Source organism: Castor canadensis, chromosome 11, assembly GCF_047511655.1.
Source record: "Castor canadensis chromosome 11, mCasCan1.hap1v2, whole genome shotgun sequence".
NCBI lineage: Eukaryota > Metazoa > Chordata > Mammalia > Rodentia > Castoridae > Castor > Castor canadensis.
The window spans coordinates 8854558-8867891 of record NC_133396.1 but is presented as its reverse complement, the minus strand read 5'-3'; the positions used below and the strand labels follow the sequence as shown (position 1 = coordinate 8867891).

Below are 13334 nucleotides of genomic sequence, written 5' to 3'. Positions count from 1 at the left end.
GAGTAGGTCTGGCTTTTCATCCCAATGCTGCACTGATGAGAAAGGTAAATTTGGGTGAAATATAAATTTTCTCATTGAGCTTTGACTTCCCTTTCTGTGAAATGGAACTCTTCACAGAGTTGTAAAGATTAAACCTTAGCATGATGCCTGGGATATATTATACGGTCAACCATAATAGCTACTATTGATCAAGATCTCTCCTAGCAAGTATTCCCAGCATTCTTCATTTTCCAGTAATTTTCTCTCTCAGTATCGACCTTACTCTGTGTTCTAAACGAGGATGAAGAAGGGATTTCATAAGCATTGTCCCTTGTTCTCTCAGTGTTCTCAAAGTTTGATCACTTATCCCATTCATTCATTCATTTATGGGTTGAACATGTACTGCATGTCAGGTATGTTAACCAACTAAGTCATACCTATTAGTTGCAAGGCATTGGTGGAAAGGACCATGTGATAGATGTAAAAACCCAGATCACCTGCACCTGTATCATCTAGGACCCAACTCTAAAGAAGTGTAGGATGGGGTTTGAGTCAACTCTCTGGGCCTCCTGGAAGTAAGTGACTCTACACTCTCAGGAATGACCCTGGTACTAGGGAGCTCTTTTGCAATCCTTCTTTCTTCCCCAACCCCCCAACAGGAATAATCCCCCAGTGATGAGGGAGGGCCACAGGGACAATGAAGCCAGGCTCAGTCACTCCTCAAGTGTTCTTTTGAGAACGCACTATGGTGTGGTCTGCACCCCAGACCAGATCTCCACAACACAGACTCACACCCAAAGATGATGGAATTAGGAGACAGGTAGATGTATACAATTCCACTTCATGGGTGTGGCAGGAAAGTTCCCAATAGAATAAGGAGACTTGCAGAAGTGCTGAAATGCAGGCACCAATCATTAGCTCTCAGATCAAACAAAACTGAGTTTGAATCCCTATTCTGCCTCTTATTGGGTGTGGTCTCTGGGCCTAGAAGCCCTGTCTCTCTAACTTTGCCTGTAAGATGGGGACCATATCACTAATGACTCATGTATCCATCAGCATTCTGACAGGGACAGGTGGCATACTCCAATTGGATAATTTAAGAAGAGTTTGATAAAGGAACTCCTTACAAATGAATGGCAGGGGTAGGAAAATAGTAGAGGTAAGTGCAGTGACCCAGGGCTACAAATAGCAGAGCCAGTCATCGCCCAGGACTGAAAGTCAAGAACTCAGGTGCGGAATGATGCATCCTAACAGCAACTGTGAGCTCTGATGGAGAGATGCAATGAATCCAAGTTTACCCTGCAAGGTGAGGCTCAGCTGAGAGAATCACCTTCTGCTCACTTTCCTCCCTTTACCCTCACTGCTGAACCCAACTGAAAGACCAAAAGCTATGTAGCTTATTGGTATCGTGTCCCTCCTGGGACACAGAAAAGAGTGCATTTGAAAAGTCAAACCAAATATACACAGTATAATCTCACAAAGTGGTGCTAGGAATTAAATATCAAACACAGAGTGCTTGGTACAGGCGAGGGTGCGATAAATGCTAACACTCTTCTTTTTTTCAATAAGAAAAGCAAGCGCTAAGGAGCTCTGTAACTTTCCTTACATTGACTAGGACTAATACTATGACTGGTGACCAACCCAAGATTGCTAGAATGTCCCCCACCCAGGTAGGACTTAGAAGATGGATATTATGTCTAGAAGGAAATTCTAAGGTTGTCAATAAAATCAATGCCACACTCATTCTTTGTAGCCTCTCATATTAGGTATGGTAGGAGGAATTCCCAGGAAACTTCACAATCTAATATACTATGGCATAAAGAAGGGATCAAGGCTAGGCATCAGAGTCTGTAAGGTACAGAAACAAAAATTTACAAGGCTTAGGTCTGTCTTGACAGAATTTAAGTAAATTCAGAGCTAAGTATAGTCCATAAGAACCAGCGCTTCCATGTGCATATGAGTTCAACGTGACAGACCTAGGTGCATGGTCAGGAATGGCCACAGAGCATTCTGGAACTTGACCAGGTTAATGGCCATTAGTACAAATGTCTCTGTATGTCCCATCAGGCCTGTCATTCTGAATATGGGTAGGAGTCCCTCCTACCAAGGGAGAAAGTGCTTCTTTGCTAGACCACTAGAGTCTCAGAGCATCTGGGGCCTGGTTTCCTTATGTTCTGATTTTCAACCTACTGATGCTTGCATATTGCACTAAAGTGCTCTTTTGGAAGGGCTCACCTAGAAATGACCCTCTGGGCACCCATAATTTCCACTAGATCTTGCCACAACTGCTTAAACCTAAGTATCTACTCTCCCTTCTGAAAAAAAATAAGAAATCACTTCACCATAACCTAATTTTCTCTTCTAATAAGACCCCACTGAATGCCCAGGACTAAGCCTAGTGATGTGTTTATTTGATCTCCTAAACTGATAAGTCTGTTCTGAATCCAGGGTAATTTATTTGCAAACTTGACTTAATTACATTTTACTTTAACATGCTAGGGACATCCATGTGCCACCCATGAAATACCCCAGAGGATACTATTTGTTACCATCAGCTCTCTCTCTGCTCTTGGCATTCTATAAACTTCTCTGCACCTGGCTATTAACCACAACCCACTGTATCCCCAGGAGGAAAAACAGCCATGCATTGCAAAAATCTTGGCCTCGTTTGCAACCCTCCTGTAGCACTTACTCATATCCAAATCATTTCATACAAAGCTCATCTAATGGGCAAAATTGAGGTGAAACAATTCCCCACTAGAGTCAACCTCAGGTAGCACCAAGATACATAATCCCCAAGGAGGGCTGTGACAGGGGCTCCATGTGGGCTGACCAGGGGAGATTTCTCAACCTGAGATATCCCATCAGCTGTGGAACAGGTGAACAAGCTGCTCTGTTACTGGGAGCCTCAATCTAGGTTGAGTTTACCCTGTAACAAGTTGGTTTTTTAATGTACTGCTAAAAAGTACAATTTGGAACTAAGAGAGCTGTAGTTTGTTCTCAGGAGCCAATTGAGCCATAAGCATGCATTCTTCAGTGAATACTTCAAACTTCTAGAAGTCCTACGTGTAAGACATCTAATTGTAAATATTTCTCCCAACCTGAGCTTTATATTCAGTTCCGACTTCTTTTCCTGGAGAGACAACAGAGATGCCACTGAGTCATTCTCTTTTGGTTTTAGAATTCTTAGGACACTGTGCTCTGAGTAGGATCCAAAGCCATGGAAGCAGTCACCAGAGTGCATCTTCCCAGGGCCTTGGTAAGAAGACAAATGTACTCACTCCCAGTCCTTGGCATTTCCCATAGCTTTCTCAGCCTCAGTTTCCAAATTGGTAAAATGGAGCTAATAATACAGTCGATGTCACAAGGAACCTGTGAGGGGTGAGAGAGCCAAATCATAAAACAACTAATCCAACAGATAGCATCACGCATTAAGTTCTAAGAACAAAGAGGAAAAAAAATGTGCCCCCATCTTGATACCTTCTCTTTTTTTCCTTCTGTCCCTACAACTGGGTAAAATAATATATTAAAGTGGTTTTCTTACAGGAAGAGATGGGAACCCCTGTCCTGCAGGCATTTAAAATCAAATTGTCCATTTCATCTCTTTGATATAGAGTCAGAAAGGCATGGGGTTGGGGGATGGGATCATGCACAGGACAGTTTGACCTGGGGCTGGGATGGGAGGGTGGGGGGTAATAAGCACCTTTTAGCAGCTATGTGATGATCACATGGGATCTGGCTCAACTACCTTAACTAGTGAGACGCTGACTTGGTTGATGAAAAATGGGAAAAGCTAATAGGACAAAATGAATCTCATTAGGCAATCTCCACTTGCATGTTGGTTATGAGGCTAAAAGCATCGCAGGCTTCCAATAAATATGAACTAATAATCAAATTTAAATGCGAGGAAATCATTGTTCTCCCAGGCTGGCTACCTGCCCAGCTGCTGCTCAGAGGGTGATGAGTGGCTTTTTATCTAACAGTGGATCTCCCCTCTGCCCAGAGAAACCATTAGAAACCGAATCCAGCTGGAAGACTTGCACGGCAGTGTTTGCTTGGATCGTGTCCTTCCTTTTCCAGTACAATCCTCACACCACACCCCCAGGGAGCCTCACCCTTGGCTTTTTTCTTTTATAGGCAACTTGATTTATTCCAATTTTCCCTAAGGGGAGAAGTATAAAGAGTCCACTTTTGGCTTCCAAGCCTGCAATGCCCAGAGTGGAGTTACATTAAATTCATAGAGCCCAGGGAAGAGCAGAGGGGAAAAGCCACCAGTTCCTTCAGTAACGAGAGTCCTGCAAGTTCCACATGGACTTGAACCTGGAGTCCAAAGGTCCTCTGTGGTCTAAAATGGATCAATTCCACTTCTGTCCACTCTCTCTGCAGTAGTCTTCCAGTTAGCTCCCGTCACTTCCTGTGGAGGGTGCAGACTGCACACACTGAATATCAAATTGGGGTTCTTCATCAGAGATGGCAAAACACGTTGAGTTTCTCAAGAGAGTGAGGTCAAAATGCCTTGAGAGTGGTTATAGAAGCTCTGAAATAGGAAGTTTTTAAAATACAGAAAAAAATTCTAACAAGCACATTTCATTGCTAAACAATAAATATGACTTAAGTAACTGTAAGAGACTGAGAGAAAGGGTGTCCACACACCCCAATATGCTAAGTGGATCCCAAAAGGAGGGGTGAAAGGTGCCAAAGACCTTTTTTGCTTACTTCCCCCCCCCCCAAGGTGAAGATTCTTCTTTCCAAGTCAAACTAAGGCAGAAAAACCTGGGTAACAGCAGAATTTGAAGAAATAACACATTTCACAAAGGAATTGCCAATGATTTTCTTACGATGATTTCCTCAAATATATTTCAATTTTTTTTCAACTTCAAACTTTCTATAGACACACGGATTTCTAGGTGCCTGTCTATTGCAAGCACAAGACACGTGTCTAGACATTGTAGCTTTTTATCTCTGGAAAAGAATATCCTGTCTTGATTCCATTCAATAAGAGAGGGGAGTGGGAAATTGGCCCTATCCAATTTTACCACTTGCAACTTGTGTACCCTTTCCCAATGCCTGCCCTTGTGTGGCTCAAGGAACCCTGGCAAATGGGATTTCTGGTCTTGCTTAAATGTTGCCCACATCCTCTAAAAGAATGAAATCCCTGCAGCACTGTGCAATGGGTCAATACTTCTCCACACAGGTGGGCTTGATGCCTCAAGCATGCAGCTGAAGAGTCTAAGTGAGAAAAGCAATAAAATACAAGAGCTGGGGAAACTAAGAGCCTCATTGCTTTTCATGCAAGCTTTTGAAAATTTCTGGCATCAATCCCCAGAAGGGATAAGAGGCAGGAATGTCTTCTGCTTCTTCTCTGGGCCCCTTTGGAGGAAGCTTATTTTGGTATTCCAGGATCCTACTGGTCTGTGATCACCACTGGGGATTTGATAGACAGCAGCTCAAATTCTGGCTAACCAGGTAAAGAAAACTTGGTTGTCCCTGGATATGACTGTCATAGAGGAAATCTGGTGCAGACAGAGATGCCTCAATGGAGAATGTGGATATCCACATCAAAGTCCCCACCACTCTGATTTATACATGCACTCACACAAGCACACACACATCACTGTCCTTCCTCTAGCAACATAGTTGTCATGCATGATATGACTCATCAGCCACATGCCGTGGTTATCAGTGAAACTGCAGGACCCCGGGATGCCTTGGGTTTGACACCTTAGCTGAATTGTCACTATTTCAGACTGAATATGCCCCAAAGTAAGAAATCTCTAAGAAGGGGTCTCCATTTATCCAGCTCAGGTGTTCTTTACCTTAGGTGTTGAGAGGAAAGAAAAGAAGGAAGCTATCCCATAGTATCCATGTCAGCACCTCTGAGCCAGTTTGCCTAAACGTTGCCTTGGTGAGGTGTACCTAAGTAGTCAGTCTTCACCCTGAACCACCATCTGACTTGAGAAAGATCACCCATTTGGGCTCTGAAGTCAGGAACTAGCTGGGGAGCACGGCTCCTGATCTGTTCAGGTTGAAACCTGATATTCCTCCCTTGTGGCAGGAAATCTTTAGATTTGGGGGCAAAAGGGAGAGTTGTTTGCTTGTTTTTCTCTCTGTCTTCCTCTTCTTCTGTTTATCTGTCCCTTAGCTTTGGGAGGAGAGAGGATAAGGAAGAGGGAGGACCTTGAGGATAAGCCCAAAGGGAGTAGGCTTGCTGGCCCCACCCTCTCTCAAACTTGGCCAGGGCAGAAGCAAGAAGGAGACTTGTCCTGGCACAGAAGTCCCGATCCTCCTTGCCCCATGGAGCAGGAACACAGAGTGTCAGAGCTGCAAGGAAGCTCAGAGAGAAGCAGAAAGCCCTGGGATGGGAAGCGACTTGTGCAAAGTCACCTAGAAAGTGAGCAAGAATCAGCTCAGAACAGGGCTTTTTTACCAGCCACAGCCTCTCCCAGGATGGCCTAAGCAGCCAAGATGCCTCATCCAGGAGGCACTTTTGAGTGAGTGAGTGAGTGAGTGAGTGGATGCAATTCCTAAGAATGTTTCTGGATTTCCAAGAAGTGCATATACAAAATCACCAATGTGGAAGATTGCATGTCTGCCATTGCAGTTTCCAGCCCCAGCTAAGCTTCTCCCATGCCTCCAGATCCACTTACCTCTGTGGAGGTGAAGAATGAGCAGGCTGTCCCCAAAAAGCCACTCCCCTGCCCAGTACAGGAACGTTAAGAACTGACAAACCACACTGAAGTACATGTATGGGTGGATTGGGGGCTGGGGGAGGAGAGAAGCCATTTTCCTATTTACGAATAAAGGCTGTAAAATGCAGCCTCATAGACCCTTCCTCCTGGTCCCATCTGGAACCAAGAAGACTCATTTTTAAGAGCACTACTTTGGAACAGCAGTGCATCCCCTGGCTCCAGACTTAGCTAGGCCAATCAGAACTTAAGGGGGACTGAACTGATGGCACTGACCTTACTTTAAATGAAGCCAGCTCAATTGCCAGTTGCCTACCACATCATACAACCACACATCCCAACTCCATTCCCTACAAGACTGCTCATCTATAAATAGAAAAGCAGCAGAAAGAAATATATAGCTTCCACAGAGAGAAGCTGCTTGTAGAAGCACACGTAGAAAATCACCTTCTTGGGATAAGCTCACTGCTTCTCAGGCTTCAGTCGCCAAGTTCTGCTGGCTGGAAGCTCAGTTTGTTCCTCAATGAGGACGGTGATGCATGGGTCTAGCTCTTGGCTTCCAGTCCTAGTTGTAATTTGAAGCGAGGGTAGATGGCTAGGGTCAGACAGCAAGGAGCCTGCAGGCTTAGAGGGAGCTTGACTAGACACACAGGGTGCTGAGGTAAAAGTCCTTCAACTCCACAGTGCTCTCCTCCTAACTGGATCCTTCCAGAAGTCCAGGAAAAGGCAGAACCCAGGACTGACTTTCAGAACACCCCTGGGCAATGTAAGGACAGACATATGTACCCCATGGATTGATGTTCCCAGGACAAGGTGAAGTGTCTCACTTAAGTACCAGTGAACAGGCAGGTGCTGTGTTTTGAGAGGCTCAAGGGAAAAGGTGTGGTCCCCAGAATGGGGCTGTTGAGATGTAGTAGATCCCTTGGAGGTGGGACCTAGTTGGAGGTCCTTTGGTCACTGGGAGCGCGAGGTATTTCTGGTATGAACGCTTGCTACTTCTCAGGAGAAAATTGTTATAAAAGCCTGTGCTTGGACCCACCCAACTTTCTCTACTCCTGGTTGGAGTTGTAATCATTTGCTTGCTTCTGCATGCTTTCCCACCATTGATATCTGACATGATGTGACAGAGCTGAGATCTGAACCATGGCTGAACCTCCAAAAACTGTGAACTAAATAAACTTCTTTTTCATAAGGAACCTGTGTCAGATATTTTGTTATAATGACAAGAAGTTGACTAATAAATACAGTTAAGTAGGGGATGGTGGAGTGGCTCAAATGGTCGAGTGCCTGACTACCATGTGTGAGACCCTGAGTTCAAACCCCAGTACCACAAAAAGAAAAAAATACAGTTAAGTGTATGTTTAACTTTAAAAGGAACTGCCAAACTGCTTCCCAAAGTGGCTCTACCACTTTGCATTCCCACCTGCAATATATAAGTTCCAGTTGTTCTGTATCTTCACCAACACTTGATGTTACCAGTCTTTTCTAAGTTAGCCTGTTCACTTGGTGTGAAATAGTGTGTCATCATTTTAGTTTGCAATTCCTTTATGACCAATGACTAACAGTGTTGGGGCATTTTTTTTTTCTTATTTGCCACTTATATAGTTTCTTTGGTGAATATTATCACACTCTTTGTTAAGTTGTTTGCCTTTTTACTATTGCTTATATATTCTGGATACATGTCTTTTATCACATTTATTGCATTTCTTTTCCCACAAGTTAGTCATTGGCTGGTTTTAAATGGCAATCAGTCTATTGATTCAGTCAGTATCCCAAACTAAATTATTTATCTCCCCTTTCTAACTGACCATTACATCACTCACGAAAAGGCAAACAAAATAATATTTTGATACGCCAAGGATATTCTATTATCCAAGAGAGGTCCTAGTGGGCTGTCACCTGGTCTCTAGCTCTGATGTTCAAACAGAGACAGAAATAGTAAACCAATATCAATTTCCTAAAGAAAAAGAGTGTTGAGAAAGAGCTGAGTGAGTCTTCAAAAGCTTTGGTAATGGTTTATTCTCTCTGAACATTGGGGAAATGTGATCAGTAATTCCCTTCTTCATGCTGCACATGAGATTTCTTCCATTTTGAGATTTTTATTGAAATATAACATTCATACAGAGAAAAGGATTCAGAAAGCAGGTAGGAAAAGCTTGATGCATTTTCACAGTGAGTTTTTCAATTTTTGATTAGTGCCAAAAGATAATTAGCCTCTAGAATCAGTATGGAGCTTTTCTAAATGCTATACTAGGGTGTAGAGGGGGGGTTTGTACTGGGACAGGAGAGTACAATATTAGAGGAACAAACTTCTAGCATGAATGAAGGTACAGCCCTGTAAGGTGTCTAGAATTATCCTCATTTTACAGTTGAGGAAATATTTTAGATCGAAGAAATAAAATAACATCCTACTATTACGTAGTTAGTACACAGGAGAGCCAGAATTTAAACCCAAACCTGTATGAACCTCTACACCACATTTGGCCTTGGGACTTCACATTCTGGTGAGGAGAATGGTGAATGATGGCTAAAACTATGGCAGAAAGAATGTTCACCAGTGGGAAAATACACACTAAATCAATTTTTTTCATTATAGCTTAATTTTCCAAGTTCCAGATTCAAATTTCCAGTGGTTTACTGAAAATTAGTACAGTGAAACAGGAAATCCTATAACCATTTCCAAAGTTGCAAATTCAATGTCATCACCCTTCTCATTGCCATTCTCCACCTAAGAACAGGCATCTGGTCTACCTTCCTATATTTCCTTACCTCAGAGCTGTAATTGTTCAAATAAGTGTTTTCATGGTCAACTCCACAGTCAGCTCTCACACCAAAGCCAGCTAGGTGTCCCTTTTAATCCCTGGCATCATTGTTTCCACCTCTGCCTCCCACTGTCATTGAGGCTATGGGATAGATCTCACTATGCAAATCCCTTCTTTACATATATGCAGTGTAACCCACCAACAAATACACTTAATGATGTCATTCTCCTAAACTGAAACATCTTGCTCATCCTTCCCAGGCCTTTAAAGTCAATTTAAACTCCTGTACATCAGAACTTGTGTGCCTACAATCCAAATCTAATGTATAATTCAGCACCATCTCCCATCATGACACCATACTCATTGTAACTGTAATCTTTTATCCATTCCCTGAACATTTTTTTTTTCCAGTTCCACAAATATTTAGTAAGTACTCTCCTTTACTTGCCTGTATTGGGCACTGGGGCTTCTCACTCATGGGGCAGATCATTCCTGGTAGTGGTGGTGGGAGGTCACTGTCCTGTGCCTTGTAGGATATTAACTACCATCTCTAGCCTCTACACATCAGATGCTAGGAGCACCTGCTCCTCAAAGTTGAAACAATCAGAAATGTCCCAAAACATTGCCCAGTGGCCCTCAGAGGGCACATTCATCCTACTGAGGACCACTGCTTTAGAGTAACTGCACATGCCATCATCCCTATAGGCAGGTGCATCCTGCAGGCACCTCAGAGGATGCTAAGAATGCCAGCTTTAGATGGGCTCACTCTGAGTTGGAATCCTGGCTCTTCCTCTTCCTTCTTGCCATCTTGGGATATTTAATTAAGCATCCTTCATTTACTCCTAAATAAAATAAGGATTCTAATTTCAGCCTCAAGTCCTAGCATAGCATGGTATAAGTGAACATTGTGATATGATATAAATTAAGTTGATATATGGACACCCTCAAGATATCTTGGGAATCTCACATCCCTAAAGTGCTCCTTGTGCCTTGCATATGCTTCTGCTTGGAACCTCCTCTCCTTTCCCCTTCCCACTCTGCTCTAGCATTGGCTTTGATAGACTCTTTGAGAGGAACAGAGACAGGATTCACCACCCTCCTCTTTGTGCCTCTACATCTTTCTTAGCATATTATTCACACTGTTGACCGCTCCTCTTCTAAGTCAAGAGTCAGCAAACTTTTATGTCAAGGGACAGACAATAAACATTTTAGGCTTTGAGGCCACATAGTTTCTGTCACAATCACTCAGTTCACCCACTATAGGTGAAAGCAGCCATAATCACAAATAGGTGTGGCTGTGTTTCAATAAAGTTTTATTTACAAATCCAGGTCATGAACCATTAGGCCCCTGCTCTGAGCAGCAAGCTCCTTGAGGTCAAAGTCAGCGTCATATCAATTTTTGTGTCTCTAGCTTCCCATACATGGTACATGGTAGATGTCATCCCAATGATTCGGCAATGAGTGGATCAGTTATACCAGTATTAACAAAGCACAACTGCGAAGTCTTTTGAGATTGTGGAAACAAGAAGCTGACCAAAATAATAAAAACAACCCTCAATACTAATTCCATAATTAAAGAATCATCAGATACTGAAAGACAAGTAGAAACCTCTTTTTCCTGGAGTTGTGAGCCCAGGGTTAGAAGTAGATGTGGGGTTGCAAGGAAAATACAGGACATCCTGCTAAGTTGAAATTTCAGGAAAATAACCAATAAGTGTTTGGTATAAGTATGTCCCATGTGATTTTAGGGACATGACTGTACTAAAAAACTATTGGTTGTTTCCCTGAAATTCAAATTTAACCACATGTTCTTTATTTTTACTTTCTAAATCTAGCTAGTTTTATTTAGGTATAGACTGAATAAAGCACTTCTGTTTTCTCCTCTCACCCTTATTCCAGCAGAAGAAGCCCTTAGCCCCAGAAAAAAATCAGAACCTGCCTGACCTGCCAAGCCACCTCCCGCCCCCCAGGAAGAAGGGCCCCCATAAACCCCATGGAAGTTCTGTTGGAACTGGAAATTTAATTAACCAAATGCTAACATGCAATTTCAGAGGAGAAAAAAAAAAGAAGTGTTATCACGAAGTTAATAAGAGAAGTATTTTAATTATGGTATTTAACAAGTTATGAGCATGCCACTATGTTCTGGGGAAGGAGTCACATCACTCAAGAATCTTGAAGCCTGGAGTGGATGCAGTGGAGAGGAGGTGAACACATCGGTCTCCTGCATTTCCCTGAGTACATCTTTGAGTTCTCTGGTTCTGGCATTTAGAAGCCCCCAAGGAGCCATGTTCTTTCTTTCCTGTGACTCAGAGAAGAAAGCTAGCTGTCCCTATCCTGTGCCAAATTCAAACTGATTAGGACTTGTGGAGGCACATAAAACCCAAACCTGACATGAGAACTGCCATTTGTCACATTAGGGGTGAAACAGCTGGATTTCCCTCCTGCTTATTCATCACCCCATGGTAGCACCCTCTCTGTCCCCTTCCCCAAATATCTCTAACAGTAGTGTAGGCAACAGGCCTTTGTTCAAGGCATATCAGGGAAAAGATGGTAGCAATGCCTGAGAGTGACAGGGAGACCATGACTCATGATGTCACAAAGTAGAACTCACTCTGGTGCCAGAAAGATGGCCCCTTGCTTTGGCAGGCCAATCCCAATCTTATAGCCTCATGCACAGAGCAGTGAACCTAACTCTTTTTCCAGCCTTCAGCAGGATGTGGTTGGGCCCAAGGAGTCCAGGGATGAGGCCCCATGTCAATAGACACGGCAAGCCCCTGAAGACTCACAGGCATTTTGTGACAGGAACAAAATGCCTCCCTCAAGAGGGAGGAAGAGGGATAGGAGGAGGGCCAGGAGCTCAGTCAGTGATAGTGGCCATAGAGGGTGGAAGTATCTGGAGATGGTCTTGGAGGAGGGAGCAGTGGTGCTGTCTAGGGCCTTGACCTCCTTCCTTTAACCAAGTGAGGCTGAGGTAAGGCAAGGAACCAGGCCTGGAATTTGGATACAGGATCCACAGGCATCCATGAGGCCACTCAGGTGGGAGGTGAGAAGAAGACAGAAATTGTGTGATATTGGCATGGTGCAGCACACTCCAACAAGGATGGGCCTCATTAACATAGATCTCCTACCAATTAATATATACAATGCTGTGTTTTTAAGTATCAGATAAAAAGAATTTTTTAAAAAATCAATTTGATAGACCAAACTGCTTACCTGGTTTCATGCTCTCTGGGTACTAACTTGCCACTGCAATGACCAGGCCTAGTTTTCTCCATCCTTCTGTTCCTTCTTTCCAGTCCCTTCCTAAACACATCAAGTCCAAAGTCTTTAGGGCAGTCACTGTGCTAGGTGGGCCTAAGGTGAAGTATCAAGCCCAAAGGCTGATGAAGGCACCCACACCTGGGGAGAGGTCCAGCATGAAGTGTGGAGACCGATGCAGGAAAAAGAGACGTCCAGGTGAGGATGTCGTCACCATTACGGGACAGTTGTATCCAGACAGATCAATCAAACAGGTAATGGACTTGGGATAACATGAGCCAAGTTCCTCACTGTGGGCGGGGAATTCCAACTGTAGAAGGAGAGAAAACACAATGAACGCTGGGTGTTGGGCTGAAAATGAAGATTAACCCAAACTTGTGGTTTCCACACATAGGATGCAAACAGCAGTATGTACATGTGTGGAGTGTTTGTCCGTGTAGGTCGATGCTCACAATTCCATGGAAAGGGATAGAGGAGCAACGCCCCCGTAGCAATGAGCACACTTCTCTTCCAGATCCGCTTTCTGCGTGCCATTCTCTACTAAAGAACTGAGGCTCCTGAGAGCAATGGCAGATTTCAGGGCTGGGTCAGGAGAAGTATGAAAAGAACCTGGACCATAGAGTTGCTTCACGAATGAGGGAGGTACTCA

At 43.6% G+C, this 13334-nt stretch overlaps 1 long non-coding RNA gene across 5 annotated transcripts in view; it reads right to left on the bottom strand.

The window, feature by feature from the left end:
* The window catches only part of LOC141413677 (uncharacterized), a 103675-nt gene that overhangs the window by 65406 nt on the left and 24935 nt on the right, over positions 1–13334 (bottom strand). For all 5 annotated transcript variants that reach the window (XR_012438447.1, XR_012438444.1, XR_012438448.1 and 2 more), the window contains 2 exons: positions 12641–12995; positions 3261–3351 (listed from right to left, as the gene is read on the bottom strand). This is a non-coding gene — a long non-coding RNA (uncharacterized lncRNA). The remainder of the gene's footprint in view (positions 1–3260; positions 3352–12640; positions 12996–13334) is intronic.